Source organism: Peromyscus californicus, unplaced genomic scaffold (assembly GCF_007827085.1).
Source record: "Peromyscus californicus insignis strain IS unplaced genomic scaffold, ASM782708v3 Scaffold_7__1_contigs__length_154581171, whole genome shotgun sequence".
Lineage (NCBI taxonomy): Eukaryota > Metazoa > Chordata > Mammalia > Rodentia > Cricetidae > Peromyscus > Peromyscus californicus.
Genome location: NW_026294595.1, coordinates 43,356,388 through 43,375,771, shown reverse-complemented (window position 1 = coordinate 43,375,771; position 19,384 = coordinate 43,356,388). Strand labels below are relative to the sequence as shown.

Below are 19,384 nucleotides of genomic sequence, written 5' to 3'. Positions count from 1 at the left end.
ACATCTTTGGGAATCCAGAAAGACCCGAGAGCAAGTCCGTTCTCTCACCTTGGGTCTTTGCGGTAGTAATGGAGTTTTAGTGATGACCCTGCCACATTTAATGAATTGGAGGAAGAAATATCTAAAGTCATTCAAGGCCATGACATCGGGCTATATGATGCATCCTGAGGAGGAGCCATAAATAATCTCACATGTCACTGGCTCCTTGAGTGAGGAGGAGGAGACCCCTTTTCAAGTTTGGGCAAACCTTGCTTGGAGATTAGTGACACCCTGAGAATGGAAGCAAGGATCAGGAGACAGAATAGATAGATATTTAGATATCTAATATTTAAATAGGAGACAGAGGAAAGAAAGGGAGGTAGGAGAAGTTTTGATTTGCCTGATTACTTTTTAAAATAGAAGTATTTGGTATATTGAGATATTTATGGGGAAAGCCAGTCAATACTGAAGGTACAGGAAATAAAGATGTTGAAATGTAAGTGGGAAAACAGTGGGGGGCAGGAACTTTAGAAGAATGAGTCTGAGAGTTGGACAATTTTTGTGAAGAAAATGAAGAAACAAGCGTTCAAAAGGAGATGGTGCACGCAAAGGTGGCCAGAGGAACTCTTATGCTAATGGGCTTTCGCTGTTTTATAATGAGTAAAATAGTCTTTGACCAAAGGGCAGCCCCTTGTCCTGCATAAACTGGTGTCTTGGCCTCTGTTTGGCTTGGACTCGAAGATTTTCCCACTTACCTCCACGTTCCTGTTTGTGGCTGCTGAAAGTCTGCCTGCCAGATTTGAGCTGGGAGCAGGGAGAGTGTGGCACTGTGTGACTTGATAAATCATAGTTATGAGCAAAAATGTGTCACTTAACTCCTAATACTTTTCCTCCAGAACCAGATGTTTTTTGAGAAGAATGCTTCACTTTACAATCTGCCTTAGAGTGGTCATCAGTGAATCTGGCACAGTGCCCGTGAATGCAATCTGAGCCCATACGTGAGGAAAGCTGAGTAGTGGGGTTCTGAATGCTTCCTTCCGAGGGGCTAACCTGAGATGAGAAGGCAGTCCTCAAACCAGCCTGCTTTCAGATGGTGTGTGTTATTTTTATCTTCCTTCAAACAAATTCTTTTGACAATCTTAAACTGTTTTTAAGAAAACAAGGATATTTAAAGAAGGTAATTACTACTTCCGTTTCCGCCCAAGGCAGCCTAGTTGTATTTTTAATGCCGGAAGTGACGTAAGAGCCTGAGAAAACACTTCCAGCAGGACAGGTGCTCTGGTGCAGTCAGTAGCAGCCCACTCAGATTCAGCTCTCATCACTAAGCTTACCTGCTCTCAGGAAAAGTGGTTTGCCAAAATACTGACCTGCAGAAGTGTTCTTCCCAGGCGGTTAAAGTGAGGTCACTGAAATCAACAGATTCGATAAATGAAAACCCTTGCCTGGTAACGGTGTTTATTGAAAATTTCTATTAGTTTCTCACCAAGACTGAAATGACAAAGTGCAGAAGATATTTTGACACAAGAATCACAGAGTAGAAGAAAATCTACACACACACACACACACACACACACACACACACACACACACACGCACATGCAAAATTAAAATGAGTGAACACATGCCACACAAGAGATAGGACATGGGCTTGTATCCTGGTGTCATTTCCCTGTAGTCAAAACATAAATCTTGTTGGATGTGTTGGCTATTTGTGTATTTCTCTGTCGTGTGCGTGTGCGTGTGCGTGTGTGTGTGTGTGTGTGTGTGTGTGTGTGTGTGTATGCACATGGGTGTTGAATGTGTGTACTTGTACATGTCTGTTTGTATATTCAGGCACATGGGACCAGAGAAAAACTTTGGCTTTCATGCCTAGGAACCATCCACACTTCTTATGTTCTGACATTTGCTTGTTTTAAGCAGAGTGTCTCATTGTCCTGGAACTGGCCAAGCATGCTAAGCTGGCTGACCAGCCCCAGAAATTCATCTGTCTTGTCTTCTCCACGACTGGCTTATAAGAGTGATGTCATCATGGCTCGGTTTATTTATGTGGCTTCTGGGGGATGGAACTCAGGTCCTCAGGCTTCACTAGTAAGTACTCACTAAGCCATCACTCCAGCCCTTTGTATGTTTCTTAAAATGTTTAGTATCCATTTGCATTCCAGTATAAATTACTTTTTCCACAAACAGATACGAATTTTTTAATCAACATTTCATTTGGAAAGAACTTCATATTTACAGAGAGTTGTATGGATGAGAAGACAGCAGAGGCTCCCAGCACCACAACAGATATTTACCCAGATACTTGTTAAAGTATCGCAAATATTTTCTCTCTCTGCGTAAACACAAATTGTATGTACATTTACACAAACCATATATAAACAAACATGGCTTGTTCTGTCGGAGCATCCTGAGAATGGGTTGAGTAGTATGCGAGGTACACACACCTCTACCCTGAATTATTTCTTCCCTAAGAAGATAGTTGCCTATGTAGTCAACTTCCTGCCATTATCAACAGTAGGAAATTCAGAATGGCTACAATACCGTCTCACCTCTTACTGCTGATTGAACCCACAGGGTCCTCCCCCACTCCCTGGATTAAGAACCACTCTCTGGTCAGGCTCTGTCTTTTTAGCCTTGTTTAAACTTCAAACTTGGGGCCTGGAGAGATGGCTCGGTGGTTAAGAGCACTGACTGTTCATCCAGAGGTCCTAAGTTCAATTCCCAACACCCCCATGGTGGCTCAAAAGCATCTGTAGTGACATCTGATGCCCTCTCCTGGCATAAAGTCTTAAGTGCAAATAGAGCACTCATACATAAAATAAATAAATCTTTAAATTTCAAGCTTTCTCTATCTTTTATGTCATGCATAGTCTAGATAACTACAGTCCACCACATCCCCTGAACATTTGTGCTATAATACTTCTTATTTTGGGTTTGTCTGATAATTCCATTTGAGATCATAAGCATCCATGGCCATCACAGAACATGAATGTTTTATCTTCAGAGAATCACATCTCAAACACACATGGCAGGTGAATTAGCTTTGATTACTCAGAGTTCTCCATGTAGAGCTTCATTTCTCCCTGCAACTATAAATCTATAAATTGGCACTTTGGGGTCACATGGACATCCTGCTCTTCTTCCAACCCCCCCTCCCTGTGTTGTTAGTCTTGTCTGATCCCATTTCCTCGCAATGGTCATAAAAGATAGTAGTCTGACATCACCCCTTTCTCTGCCAATGTACAGCAGTCGGTGATCAGCAGTTTACCATATTAAGAATATTATGTCCATTTTAAATTTGTGATTTAACCTGTAGACTCATGAATACCAGGTTTTCGGAATCCTTCATAATTTGTTAATGTTTTTAATAATGCTGGTGCTCAAGTTTTTTCAGGTTTGGTCAGCTGAAGCCCCCTCAGATGATTCCTGTGTCCTTGTGATACACTGCATCATTCGTGTATGTGTGTGTGTGTGTGTGTGTGTGTGTGTGTGTGTGTGTGTGTGTGTGCACGTACTTCCTTACTTTGCAGTGTGAGGAGGTCCCCTAGATCATTTTTTAATTATCCTGCCCAGGCCTTGGAATCCAATCATTTCCATTCTGTGGCATTTCAACCAAACTGAAAAGACATGATTCCCTTTACTGGGGTTGGTATTTGAAATTAAAATCTGAGGTAGGAGAAGAAACAGCCAGCTCAGCAGGTTGAAAGCATTTTCTGCCAAATCTGATGACTGGAATTTGAACCTTAGAACCAACAGGATGGAAGGAAAGACCTGACACCTACAGGTTGTCCTCCGTTTTCCACACACACATAGAAGAACCCTTGTACCCACACATTTACACAACAAACAAATGTAAAAGTAATTGAAATATGGATACAAAAATCTGTTCTTTGATCTTAGGGTGTAATATTGTGCCCTTTCTGCAGTTAGTAAACATGTATACATGCATAAATACAAATATACATGGATCACATAGGTGTACTTCTTTTCATGTATACATGTATATTTTAGGAATCATAAAATCACATTAATTCCAACAATTTCAAATCATTCCACAGAGCTGCTTGCTTCCTCCAGAATTTTTTACATGAGTCTTCATACTGAAACCCTGGATCCTAACACATTCATTTCTCATTAAGCCAACTAAAATGTGTTTCAGAATTACCTCATCCCAGCATCCACAACAAACACAAAACCCACTGAAGCCCATGTGTTTGCAGCCCTCCCTGCCCAGCACACACACGACCAACTTTGATAAATGCAACCTATCTTAAAATGTCCCCATAACCATACCTAGTGGCATGAAGCATTTAAAAAGTCACACCAAAGAATTCCTTGCAGATTAGAGTGTCTGCTGTGCTCTGTAGAGCAGCTTTGCCATTTCCTTCTAAATGTTCCCCTCCTTACAAAATGAGTTGCTTCTCTTCCCACGCCAACAGTGTCATATTAACGATGTAGTGGCAGAAAGGAGAACAGGAGACTCTCGGAGCTTCAAACAACTCACCATGTGGTGAAGAATGAGAGGTGAGCATCTTTGTTAAAAACGTGCAGAGAAATGGCATTATTAGAAACTGATTTATTTTTCCATGGACCCTAAGTATTTTCAGATTCTGTTGTGATGGTCTACGTGGCAGTTATAAATATCTCCAAAAGAACACCGAGGAAAATATTGTCTTCCTATATTACTAAAAATGTGAGTCTGATTTATAGCAGTCAACGCTACTTTCCCCCTCAATCTATCCTTCCAGGCTGCTGCCTAGCTCATTGAGCAAATCTTGGTCTTTACTTGAAAAGGATTTATTTCCCCTATTCTTTATTTTGTATTTACATTTTATATCTACTTTCTTGAGTCCTACAGACTCATAAAATGGTTTTGAATAGCATAGCTGCAGAGATGATGGGGAGGTCAGCTATGTTAATTTCAAAGCGCCCCAGACTTCGGTGTGAGGTTGCCTAGCAACCCATCTCTCAGGCCTCCTTTGTGGGTGAGAGAAGAGAAAGCAATTCTTCTGTATACTCTCAAGCTGAGATGGCTTTATAAAGTGAAAAATCCCTTGCAAAAGGTCCGGCATAACCCCTGTTTCTCTTCTCCTGCCCATTTTGTGCACTTCACACATGATGAGAGAAAGATCCTGTCCTTTGATGATTGAGATCTGATACAGACATAAAAAGGAACTAGGTGAGATATGGTCAAACAGTGCAAGTGACCTGTTTCCTTACATTAGATTGAGATGCATTAATTAAACTGCTCAGCTTCCCCTTTCTCTTATATGAAAGCATACTTTCCCCTCAAGTTCTTAAAGCCAGTGATGTTAAATGAAACAGCAACTGCCTGCTGAGCATCGGTTACCATAGCGACCTGAGCCAGGAGTGGTGTTTTTCTCCTTAGGCACAGGATGGCTGAAATATGTTCAACCAGGGAACTCAAGCAGCATGCTGACTAGAAATCAGCATCTGGGAGGAACCCGCTCTGTTCCCTCTTTTCTGCACTAACTTGAAAAAAAATAATGAACCCCTCATCAGCTGAGAACTAAACTTCGGTGGGTGGCAGAAGTTCCCTACAGAAGGCATGTTAGAGAAGGGGAAAGAGTAGTAAAACCTACATCAGTGCCTGGGAGATCTAAACAAGCTATGCTGCCCTTTCAACAGCACTAAAAGCAAAACGGAAGGGGCCAGCTGGAGATTTACATTGTAAAAACACACATGTACAATTTTAAAAACCATTTCTAACCCATCCTCTATCGTTATGTTCTAAGCAGACAGTGCCATTCAGGAGCACATTTTGGTTCAGATCAATATAATTTTGTGTGTGTGTGTTGTCTTTGGGATTCTTTTTTTTTTTTCTTTTTCTGTTTTTTTTTTTTTTTTATTTTGCAATACAATTCAGTTCTACATATCAGCCACGGATTCCCTTGTTCTCCCCCCTCCCGTCCCCCTCACCTTCCCCCCAGCCCCCCCCCCCCCATTCCCATCTCCTCCAAGAGATCCATGACTAGGCCCTGGGTGGATCTCTGCGAGTCCAATTAGCGAGAATGAGGAGGGTTTATATGAGCGAGAATTGTTGAGACCAAGGTTGGATAAAGCACAGGGACAAATAGCCAAATGAATGGAAACACATAAACTATGAACCAAGGCTGAGGGGTCCCCACTGGATCAGGCCTTCTGAATGGGTGAGACAGTTGATTGGCTTGATCTGTTTGGGAGGCATCCAGGCAGTGGGACCGGGTCCTGTGCTCATTGCATGAGTTGGATGTTTGAAACCTGGGGCCTATGCAGGATTGCTTGGCTCGGCCTGGGAGGAGGGGACTGGACCTATCTGGACAGATCACTATAATTTTAATAGTGTCTTTCTGGCTTAGAACAGTGTGAGGCGCACTGCTTTGTGCTCGCCTGACCTGCCTCTAATCACAGATGAGAACAGAGAGGCCCCAGAAGCATCTTAGGCTTTGCAATCAGACAGCCTGGGTTTTCATCCTCAGGCCCTTCTGGGCAGTGTGACTTGGGACAAATTCTCTCTTGAGGCCTCTGTGTTCTGGTGTTTGAGATGGTACCTAAGAGTAGATGGTTGACATGCAAACAAGCCGGTAGATGTAAAGCAGGCTGATTCAACACTGACCTGCTGTTAGGAGTGTGTTTTGAGCAGGAAGTGCTCACAGAGCAGGTGGTAAGTGCCCTGCCTTGTGCTTATTCGGGGAGTAATAATGCAACCCCAGCTAGAAGGGAACACCCACATAGGAACCTAACTGTAGCTGACTCACCTTTTCACAGCTTGGTTACCATGTCATCCTCTGTGCATGCTGAACACTGCACTCCTTGAGGGTAAGCCCCAGACCCATTTCAAAAAACAAAAAACAAAAAAAACAACCTCATACATTTTCCAGCTAAATCTTGTTTCTGTGATGCTGTGAGATGTTTTGTATACTGTGAATATGTGTTGCTCTGATTGGTTGATAAATAAAATGCTGACTGACCAGTAGCCAGGCAGGAAATATAGGCAGGATAAGCAGATAAGGAGAATTCTGGAGAGAGGAAGGCTGAGTCAGGAGATGCTAGCCTGCCGTCCAGGGAGCAGCATGTAATGGCACACAGGTAAAGCCATGGAAAACGTGGTGACATATAGATGAACAGAAATGGGCTAAGTAAAAGCGTAAGAGCTAGTCAGTAGGAAGCCCGATCTCTGGAGGCCAGATCAAAATGGTACTGACCATAACTGACCATCAGCCTCCAAAACTGTATTCTGGGTAAGCCTTGTTTGTTCATAAACTATCCATCCTCAGGTATTTCATTATAGCAACAGAAAATAGACTAATCTATATATAAGTATGCATCTACACATACATGACTAATACATATATAAGTATGCATACACACATACATAAACATATTCTTCCAAATAAACAGAAAATCAGGTTCGCAGATGCATAAAGTTTTTCACTGATACCTCAGAGTAGACACAAATGTCTCCCAAATTAGATGTGGAGAGGACTGCATTTGTTTTTAATGTTCCTTCATGTTTGTATTCATTCACCCAGCTAGCCTGTTTATCAATTCAGGTGAAGGACCTATTCAGTGCTAAGCATTGGGCCAAGCAGCGGGCCCTCACACATGGCAAAGCCATCTTTTCTGATGCTCACAGACATGTCATTGCTTTCCTGTTGCCAAGTTAACTACTGCACCATAGACAGTCCTTGGGTTCCCAGTTCCCATTAAGGTAGACGGGAGCAAGGGAAACAATTTATGTGGGTCTCCAGTAATAGATAAGAAAGTTGCTAGGTCTCAAGGTGTCCACCAGAATCGTGCTGCCTGATTCTTTGATACCTCTCTCTGATAGCTATTCACAGGCCTAGCTGATCATCTACATACAAAAAGCATATTTTAATTAGAAATAGAGAAACTATTCAACTTCCATTAAAATAGCAAATTTCAGTATGGTTTCCTTTCTATTAGTTAATTATTTTTTTATGTGGATGGGTGTTTTACCTCCACATATGTCTGTGTACCATGTGTGTGCCTGTTGACTGCAGAGGTGAGAAGAAGACACCAGATCCCTTGGATCTGAAGTTACAGATGGCTGTGAGTTGCCATATGGCTGCTGGGAATTGAACCTGGTTCCTCTAGAAGAGCAGCCACTGCTCTTAACTGCTGAACTATCTCTCTGGCCCTTTTTGTCATCTTTTTGAGACAGTGTCTTATCAAGCGGCTCAGGACGGACTCAAGGGTATGATCTTCTTGCCATAGCCCCCGCCCCCCCCCCCCACACACCCCCAAAAGAACCAGCATACCTGCCTCTACGTTGTAATTCCATTTATTTTCTTTCTACAAGATGTCTGCCTTCTACTAGGACTGTTGCCGGGCTTTCCACTTTCCAAACCAAAGACAGTCCTAAAGATTCCTACACCTGCATTTCAGTACTGTGTTGATATAGAACTGTTTGGACTTTGTATTGCCTTACTGTGTTATGAGTTTTATATTTACACATTGTTTAATCATTATGTCAAAATGCACCTTAACTACCATCTCAACTATTTTGAAGGATGAGAAGAAACTTGGAGAGGATCAAATCAGGCTGGCTTCTTTGAGCCCTAAGGAGTCCCTATTATATCATTTACCAAGTGTGTATAGTAACACCGTCATCTTCTTGGGCTCATATGTCTGCCCTGGGGCATTGTGAGCTAGCATCAGTCAAACAAGGAAGCACAATTCAAGGAGATAGATGAGCGTCACTCCTTCGGGAGGTCAACACAAACAAGATGCTATCTGGTAAAGTGAACTTATCAGAAGAGGCAGGAAGCAAGTGAAGATGCTGAGCCCTTAAGGAGGAAGAGATAATTCTCTGGATGGATGAATTCTAGGGCTCTGCCTGGTAATGACTCCACTGTAGAACTGTACCTTGCTGACACATGCTTAGAGAAAAATGTCATTGCAAGGTTGCTCAAGGTCCTAGCCATTTAACTAGAAAGCTATGACCACCTCTCTTTGCCTCTCTCAATTCATATACACAGCAGACTATCCTCTCTCTTCACCTGTTTCCACAGAAGAACCTCTTACTTTATTGAAGTTTTATGTTTTAGATATTTTGTTAATGCTCCAAATTTCCTGTTGTGGCTCTTATGCAAGAAATTTTTTATTTTCATAATTACTAATATAAAAAATTCTCCCACATCCAGTTTTTGTGTAATAAACCTTGATGTCCTTTAGCACAAACGTCTAACATGAACCCAGGCCAGTCTTTTATTGCTCAACTACAAGAGAATCTGAAAATAGGCCCTCTTCCAATGCAGCAAGGAACAAGAGAAAAACAGAACTATTGGTTCCATACAAAAATAATAAGAATGCTTGTCTTCCACCACCACACACTGAATAGTTCTGGACAATCAGTATTCTGAGTACTGGACAAATAATACAGAAACAGAAAAGTAAAGAAAACATGCTTGTAAAATATTATTCAAAGAAAAACAACATGACCATATTACTGAAGAATAGGGAAAAATATTACTGAGAGTTGGGAAAGTAAAAAAAAGTGTCCTTGTATAAAGAGTTCCTGGATTGTGCTTGTGCCTTTCTATGTCAATCATCCTGCTGCCTCCATGTAGATATCCCGCCTATCCTAGACTTCCATCTGTCGGAAGAACATGGCCATCTGTACCAGTACCGATAATCAATCCTTTCACACAGCCAAGCTCTTTTTTTTAAATGTCTAATATTGTACAACTGAGAAGTCTTCGTTGAACCTGTCTCTGGTTCTTCTTACATTAGGGTTCCCCTCAAGTTAAGGATCAAGTCAGAATGAATGGAGTGAAGCCCTGATGTCAGGATAAAAAGCACTGCCCTTATGGGGGGTGGGGGGCGGGGCTCTGTACCAGTTTCCTAGTGCTGTTCTGAGGAAATCGTTGCACAGTGGCTAGCTCCCAACAGCGCGGGTTTATTTTTCTCTATCTCAGGTCAGAAGTTTGAAGTGGGTCTTCTGTGATTGAAAGCAGGGCCAGGCTGTCTTCCTTTGGGAGCTCTAAGGTACAGTTTGTTCTTTTGAACTCATCAGGTTCGAGAAGCCACCTGCAATTTCTTTTGTTCTTGGCTCAAGGTCTCATCACTCCAACTGGTTTCTGCCATCATATCTTGTCTTAACTTCCATCTCCTTCTTTCCCTAGTTAGGAGCCGGTGCGCGTAGTAGTTCCCTGGGAACAAAACAAGGTGCCCTCCCCATTAATGCAGTCACCCCTGCAGTCTCTCTTGTCCTGTCAGTTAACGCGTTCTAGAGGTTAGCATGGGGACCTCTCTGGGAAAGAGCATCATTCTGCTTCTTACAAGGCTGAAATCATCTCAGGCTGACAACCTGGAAATCACAGAACCTTACAGCAGCGCGTCAGGATGGGGTGCAAGAACGGCAGGACTCTTTGACTTTGGACTGTGGCCATTCTTCTGGCCCGAAGTAGGCTACAGGATCGTGTGAGGACTTTAGGTGAGACAAACCTGGGTTCTCAGCACATGTGGACTGTGGGATCTTGGACAGTTTCTCAGACTCTCTGAAGCTCCATATTCATTTCTCTTGCCTGGTACCATCTAAAGGGAAACAGGCAGAGGTTTACCTGAAGAAGCAGCTTTGGCAGTAACACTGATGAGAGAAAGCGGGGGTGGGGGGGGGGGGGGGTGAAGGTGGGGTTTGGGGGATAGGGGGTATTAAGAAGCAGGACTGGACTGTGAAGCAGGTTTCTGCTGATCTCCAGGGGGCTGTCTGCTGCTGGAGTGGCCCTTCAGGGTTGGCCTTTTTAAATCAAAGGAGACAGGCCTTTGTCCTTGACAAAACAACCCAGTAGAGCTAGGTTAAAGTGAGTGGGTGAGGCACTTGCTTGGAGGCAAAATTTAAGTCCATCCAAACATTCAATAGCCAAAATGTGAATCTATTAGCACATTGTTGTTAAAAAATATAAATCATGAAAAATCACAATGCAGAAGACATTAAAATCTGTAAAGAAATATGAGATCAGTGTTTTCGTGGAGACATATCCAAGTCTCTGGCAAAAGGAGAAACTTATCCATATTGATGATATTGCTGTGGGGAACTGTGATATTTTGGTCATTACAGAATCTGACTTTTTCCATTCAGCTGAGGAGACCAGCTCCTCACTTACCTTTCCCCAGGCCTGGCCCTGCACTGTGCATAGGCAGGCTGCTACCTACCCACATGAGAGAAAGCAATCTCACACCAAGGATGACTCCTGGAGAGGCTTGGCTGTGAGCCATCAGCAGCCAACACTGTGGCATCTGACCGATGATGGCCTTGATCCTGTCCTAAGACGGGTGGGGGAGCACGGAAAGCATCCACTGTGGGATGAAGATTCTTTCCCAGAAGCATCCCCTGATGTCGTCTAGTCATTTACTTTTCGAGGTAGATAAGCGCTTGAGACTCCCGCAGCCCCCAAGGCTAACTGTTTCAGGTGCTGCGGAATGTAGTCTCAGCCCAGCAGGGACCTGACCTCTCCTTTCCCTTTTCCTGACAGCGAGTGAATGAAAGGTCCAGGTCACTGACTCAGACCTGAAGCTGCCGTTAATATCGCTGATGAAACACTGCTTTGATCTATGGCTCACTGGCTTTGGCTAGAATTTCTAAGCAAATAATCCAAAGAGAAGCATCTTTCTATGCCCCTGACCTTTTAATCCCAAACCACCTTCTTATGGTGGCGATCACAACCAAGCTGCTGGACAGATGTAAATCCCTCATCACTGTAAAAATGAAAAGAAGTCAAGAGTGAGTTCTCCTAGATACCAGTGCATTTCTTGGTGCATTTTTCGGCGCATCTAGCACACATGCCATGTTCTAGAACATTAGCATGTAGAAAAACCGTAAAGTCTCTGTCTGCATTAAAAGATGAGGGGCTCTCAAAGGGAGAGGGGGTTTATAATATTTGAAAATGCGGGTGATTTTTCAAAAGTGGGAGGAGTTTACAAGGCCTGGCAGAGGGGCACACATCAGAATCTCCCAAGAAAGATTCTCACTTAAGGCAATGCCTGTGGGAGGGATTTGAACACGTCACATCATCTCCACCGAAAGGTGTCCTGCTTATTGCTGCAAATCACTGTGACTGCTGGGAGACCAAAGTTGTATCAGATAAGCCCAGACACAAAAGGGAGGGAGCCTGTCATGAGCTGGAGCAGATGCAACTAGTGTACAGGAATCACAAGAGAGAGCTGTGACACCAGTCACGGGAATGCAAGCAACTGTAGTTTTGTCATGAGTCATATTCAATAGTAGTTACTGAATGGGATTTATAGTGTATCATTTGTTGAAAACAAAACCCCTTTTCAGTAACACGGGGGATTTTTTATTTTAATTTTAAGCATAAATTAACAGAAGGAAAAGGGTGGCACTTGATTATCTTTCACTGAGCCTCCTTGGAAGTGAAGCTGGTTGGCATTCCTGTTCATTTCTTGGCTTGTCATGCGGCAGTTATCTGGCTGTTTTCTTTCTGTAGATTACACCATCCACACTAATGCAAGCCTCACATCAATTCCCATGAGAGAAGCTACAGACCCTCTGTGTGCTGTACTGTTTAGATAACACATTTCCACAATGAATAGGTTTCTTTTTCTAACTTTCAGATCATTTAGCAAAATGTCTGTTCTAAAGTGGTAGTGTAAATGATTTTTCATGCACACAGTTTTTGTTTTGGTGGTAGTTTCTTCCTCCTCCTCCTCCTCCTCCTCCTCCTCCTCCTCTCTTCTCCTTCTCTTCCTTTTCTCCTTCTCCTTCTCCCTCTCCTTCTCCTCCTCCTCCTCCTCTTCCTCCTCCTCCTCCTCCTCCTCCTCCTCCTTCTTCTTCTTCTTCTTCTCTCTCTCTCTCTCTCTCTCTCTCTCTCTCTCTCTCTCTCTCTCTCACACACACACACACACACACACACATTTCCCTTGGAATTTTTTCTTTGTGACTTTGGACTTCTGTTGGGCAAGAAGAGTATGATGTACGCATATAACTTAATTTCTCTCTGGTGGCCTTTTAAATTCAACACTCACTTTCCTTTCCTGATAATCATTTCTTCACAGTCTGAAAGTGTCCCACCCCCATGCTGCATCCTAGTTGTTTTTTTAATACGTGCACCAATGCACAGTATATAAGTCATTGTGTCTGGGCTGCTATGTCATGAGCTTCAGGCGGGCACTGACAGGTCCTCAGGCTTTCTGACTGGCCTTTGGAGCAACCCGATTTACCTCTTCATTATAATGTTTGCTCCACAATTGCACATCTAGTTGACTAGGTAGAGGTTACAATTCAGAGTTACTCACTGGAAATACCAACAATTCCTTTTCTTCCGCTTCATTCAGACAATGTACATGACCTGTCTGAATCACCCAATGACAGGAATGATGAACATGCCCTCCTTCTAGTCCCTCCTATTTTAAGCTTAAAAAAAATAAGTATGGGAATGCCCACTCAGGTTTCACAGGGTGTTTTGAAGAAATATTTCTTCCCACACATGAATGTGAAGAAAATGCCCATATTTTTAAAAGCCTGGGAAGGATTTTTTTGTCCTCAAGTGTTAACGGGAAGTTGTAGATGAGTTAAGCATGACAAGTTGTGATAGATTGCTAAAGAATTGTGACATAGAGGAACTGTTGACTGTGAAGGTAGAACATACAACAATTATGTATTTTAGATGTTTATTAGTGCATAATAGCTACATAAAACAATAGGCTTCCTTGTGACTTTTCACACATGCAAGTGACATAGTTTGATCTCATATTCTTTGTTAATTTCATGTATTTGGGATGTTTTGATTATTGTAGCAAGTCAAAAAGCACTTTTCCAAATGGATACTCTTAAATAAAATTTAAATTATATTAAATTTGAATTTACATTACATTCACTGTAATTTATGTGTCTAGCAGGAGAAAGATTTGATATTTCTGTCCATACTTACATAACAGATCAGAAAAAAATTATAAATCTTCTATTACAGCAAGTTTGAGCCTGAATTCTTCTGTCTCTTTCACTGTTGCGAATTGGTCCAATTATTTTCTCAATTTTCCTCATTAAAAATATTTATCACTTGGAGCCGCATCCAGTCTCTCCACCCAACCAGCTACCTCACACCCTTCTCCAGGTGCTAGCCTGGTGAGTCTCCTTGACACTCTTCATCCATATACCCTTCCAACCCACCAACAGAACCAGTGCTTCCACCAGGTCTGGCCACCCTGCTTGTACAGCAACAAGTTTCTAGACTTCTGTCCCTTTTCTACCTGTCCCCCAAGTCAAAGGCCCCAAGTCACATCCAACCTTTTAGTCAGCTAGATCTACCCTAACACTCCAGGCTTGAACCAGGCAACACCTATCCACTACCCCAGACCCATCACTCCACATGACTTCATTCCACCCAACCCATTTCCATCCTCTAAGCCCAACCTCCCCATATATAGTCTCTTCTGACCCAGCCTGCTCTGTCCAAATCAGACTTAGAATTAATAAAAGAAATCACATGGCCAGATCACATTGCCAAAATACCAAGAACATGGAAGACCAAGCAAGTATCTTCGCTCCAAAACCTACCATTCCTATAGAGATGTTTGCCAGTGAAAATTACTTGGATGAACCCCAGGACACAGAAATTAAACGAACAATTCTAAACTTCAACAAAGAATGCAAGAAGTTTAAAAAAGACACAAAGGAACATCTAATAAAATTAAAGAGAAACAACTGAAGGAGAATAAATACCCGAGTGATGCCCAAGAAAACACAAACATAAGGCTCATGAAAACAATAAAGACAATCTAAGACTTGAGAATAAATTCAAAAAGCCGATAGAAACATTGAAGCAGACAAGCCGAAATGAAGAGAGACTTGAACAATCCAATAACTCAAAGGAAAGCCTTGCAATTAGAATTAACCAAGAATGCCAAGGTGGAAGGAGGAAAGCTTACAAGACCTCAGGCCCCCACAAAAACTAAGGAATGCTGAGAGCGGGAGAAACAGCCTTCCCAGAGAAGAGCACACCCACTGGCTGCCCAATACCAAACGGTCAGCCCTAAAAACGCACATACAAATAACATTATGCAGAGTGAGTAGGCTGTATTTATAAATATATATATATATATATATATACACACACATATATTTATTAGACATATACATAGGAATATGTGTACATATACACATATACTATGCATATACATGTATGCACGTAGCAGCAATTACAGAAAAAAAGAGGTTGTGAATTTGAAAAAGAGCAAGGAAGCACATATGGGAGAATTTGAAGAGAGGAAAAGGAAGGGAAAATGGTATAATTGTATTGTAATCTCAAAAATAAAAGAAAAAAAGATGTTAAAAAATGTTTATCACTTGTTATGTTGGTAATATCTTTACCACGCAAAACTATACCTAAATGTTTTATCAATTTTGTACATGTGGGGACACACACATGTTGGTAGGTGCATGAGAATGGAAGGTATTTACTTATTTGTGGGATAGAATACAACTTCAGGCATCTGTCCTTTGTGGCCTCTGTTTTTTTGTTTTGTTTCATTTTGTGTTTTGAGGCAGGGTGTTGTTATCTGTTCTCGATTATCTACAGTGGCTGCCCCTCAAGCAACGGCTGTCCTAGTCAGAGACTGCGGCTCCTCTGCTACCTGCAGTGGTTAGGCCACAAGGGCCGCAGCCTGAGGGGACTCTGTTCCCTCGGGACTCTTTCAAAGCCACAAAGGGAAACTTGATCTAGATCTGAAGAACTCAGGATTCAACAGTTTAGGTGGACTTCTGCTTGCTCAGAGAGGCTGAAAAGCAAGTAGCCAACCTTCGCCTTTTGCTACATCTTCCAAAAAACTCCAGTGCCCTTCTCTCAGCCCCCACTTAAAAAAAAAAAAAACAAAACAAAACCTTGCTACACATGGTTCCTCCTTACCATTTCCTGTCAGCCAGTGCTGACTCAGCCTCCTGCTCGCAGGTTACTTTTATTTAATCAAACACATCTTTAAATAGTTAACAAAAGCAGTAGGAAAAAAATGCAACACACTTTAAAATGATATTCCCCAGCAACGGGGTCTTTCCTGGCTTGGAACTCTCTATCAAGGATAGGCTGCACAGCCATGGAGATCTAATGATCTGCCTTCCTCCGCTTCCCCGGTGCTAGGACTGTAGACATGACCTACCACACATTGTTTCTTGGGTATGTTCTGGGAGTTGAACTCTGGTTATCATTATTGCTAGGTAATTTCTTTATGAACTGAGACATCTCCCCAAGCAGTTTTGACACTTTGGCGGAGGACTAAGAATAACATGTAAACCCTTGCTTTGACAGTGTCATGAAGATACCAGAGCGGCATCAAAACATTTATCAACACGACATCAGGGGTTGCTATACATCAAAGTTTTATTTTCACTATTGGTGTGTGGGTGTGGGTGTCTCAATTCTCTTTCCACATGTACATGAGTTCTGGGGGTTGAATTCAATGTACCATGCCCACTCAGCAAGCACCTTTACCCACTGAACCATGTTGCTGGCCTTGTATATAAGTATTTAGTACTATTCAGGAAATGTACGGAGGGCTGGAGAGAAGATGGTTCAGTCTGTTAAGTCCTTACCGTGGAAACATGAGTGACTGAGTTCAATCCCCAGTACTCACATAAAAGATAGCCTGGTGATAGACCTCAGTATTCTTAGTGCTGGAGAGACAGCGGGATCCTGGGACTTGCCTAGCCAGTCAGGCCAAGTCAGTGAGCTCCAGGTTCAGCAAGAGACCATGCTTAAACAAATGAAAATAGAGCCTTTGAGATGGCTCAGTGGGAAAGGTTCTTGCTACTTGAGTCTGGTGACCTGAGTTCAATCCCTAGAAGCCAAGTAAAGGTGAAAATAGAAAAACAACTCCATAAAGTTGTAGTCTGACCCTCACATGGCACCATGATGTTCACACACACACACACATGAGAGAGAGAGAAACAGATAGACAGATAGATAGATAGATAGATAGATAGATAGATAGATAGATAGATAGATGATAGAGATCATAAACACAATAATGAATAAAATTTAAAAATACATACCTATGTATGTACACACACACACACACACACACACACACACACACACACACATACACACACGGTAGAGAGAAACTGAGAGACACCCGATGCTGACTTCTGGCCTACAGCACACACACATATACCCATGTGTACCCACATACAGGTATGTACCTCCCCACAAATGAACATACATATACTACACACACACAACTTAAAGAAATGTAAATAAAAATATTAAGGATCATTTCCAACTGTTTCTTGAAAACAATCGGAGAGCCCTTGAAAAATTGTTTCTATTAATACTAATTTAAGAAATTATCGGGTTAGAAAATGCCCAGCCCTTTGTATTTGAGATTAGGAATCTGCATAATGCAATTCAAAAGTCAACCCATACTTAGCACTTTTAAGTAACTGAGCTGTCCTTTTGTTGGTCAGTGGTCATTTGATTGAACTGGAAGCACATCAGACACGCAGACCACCCAACCCGTCTTCAGCAATTATACTTCTGCAAAAAGAGCCAGTGTGTCTGATGCGTGAGGGAGACGAAGATGAAAAGAACGCAGACTGAGGTGAGCACACTATTAAATGCCTTTGCTTCCAAGTTTAGGGAGCAGCTTGGGGAGTCACATACATCTTTTTTCATTGTGCCAAATGGGGCCAAGTGACTACTATTATTTCCATTTCTAAAATGAAATAATAGCGTTCACTAGTGAAGGTTATTGAAGGTTATTTTAAGATTAGTTGAAAGTAATCCGTGTACCATTATTAAGACAAGCCCTGTACTTTGTGCTTGAAGAATAGATGTTTGTAGGGCACACTTCAGGTATCAGGAGTCCTGCTCAGAGTCTAACTTCAAAGGGCTTGCAGTGAAAACGTGGCCGGGTTACAGTTCCTGTGGCTGAGTGTGTAGCCACAGCCACACGCATGGGGCTTTCTTACCTTATCTGCCTGGAAGGTGATGTTTGAACGTGCAGACAAGGTTGGGGGTTCTCTTGAAACCTCTTCAGATTATGTAATGTTTATACCTTCCAATGCTAAATTTTGCCGTTCCTGTAACTAGAGACAAATAAGATTCAGATTTTTTTTTTTTTTTTAGCTTCTGAAAAACTACAGTTAGCAGAAGAAAGAAAAGGAAAAATTATTTCAAACTCACGGGCAAAATTCAAGAGCTGTGGTAGGTAAAATTCTACTCCAAGTTTTGATTGAACACCTTAAAAATGAAACGAAAGAAGAACTGCAAATGGAAATACAAAGAGCTGTTTGCGGACAAATTTGATATAAAGTTAAAGTGAATGGGAAGGATTCCCTATGCTGGGTACCACAAAGCTTTTGAGTTTCCCTTGGATATTTGAATCAAGTACGGAAGCTCTGAAGGAAGGAGAAATCAATTTGTCATGCTTCGTACCAAACACATGAGTTTTATTTTCTCCACATGGAAAGATTGTATCTGTATTAGCTATGAGGATGGCCAAGGAATTGCGCAACACTTAAAATCATAAAGACAGAGAAAGAAAACTTCCATGAAATACAAGCTAAAAACAGACAAACAAACAAAAAAACACCCACAACTTATACATATGAGATGAACCCCTAGGGTTATTAATGGAGCCCTAAACTCTCATACCCCAAGGCCCTTATAGGCATTTCTGGGCAGCACTCAATAAAATCATTGAGACGCCAGACATCCTATGCCTAAAGGTGTATGATTAATTTCTATTCACTAAAAACATTGGAATATTTTACTGAAATTGTTTAATTTTCTAAAAATGATAGGTGAACGCAAAAGAAGTCATCAAGTTAAATAATGACACATATATAAAATCCACCATTCTCAATAAGCACAGTTAAATGACATACCTTCTTATTTAGCTTATTTTGACATCCCTCTCTGTCTGATGATTTTGGTGTTTGGTGTAAGGACATGCATCCTAGATTTCCTGGTTTGTATTTTGCTCACCTTTCATTTATCTGCTTATTATTTATTTTATCAATTACATATAATTTCTAACTTTACAAATGAACTCTAAAACTCTTCCTTCCTTGAAAATATATTCTGGGCCCCATATCTAAAAATGTCAAAGGTATATGATTTGGGGGAGGAAGAAATGTAACAGCTGTCTTAGCAGTTTCTTACTTGTCAAATAAGATTAAACAGAATTAAAAAATATATATTCCATTGGTATGTTCTTTATTTTTAAGCAAAGTGGTCATGTAGACCTGCATGGGGTAGGGAGGCTATTCTTGATGCAAACCAGGCTGGAAAACTCTATACTTTTACATACACAGTAACACTCTACCTCAACATTGCCTACTCAGAAGGAATTATTTGGTCAATTCTCTCTTCCATTAAAATAAGTCCAATGAAAAAATTCCAAAGCCCTGCCAAGACATCTTTAATTA

At 41.6% G+C, this 19,384-nt stretch overlaps 1 long non-coding RNA gene across 1 annotated transcript; it reads left to right on the top strand.

Moving 5' to 3' along the window:
- The first annotated feature begins 4,038 nt into the window (after nt 1-4,038).
- Nucleotides 4,039-19,141, top strand: LOC128102351 (uncharacterized). The gene is made up of 3 exons (XR_008215388.1): nt 4,039-4,503; nt 17,420-17,553; nt 18,081-19,141. It is a non-coding gene; the product is annotated as an uncharacterized LOC128102351 (long non-coding RNA).
- Nucleotides 19,142-19,384: the final 243 nt, after the last annotated feature.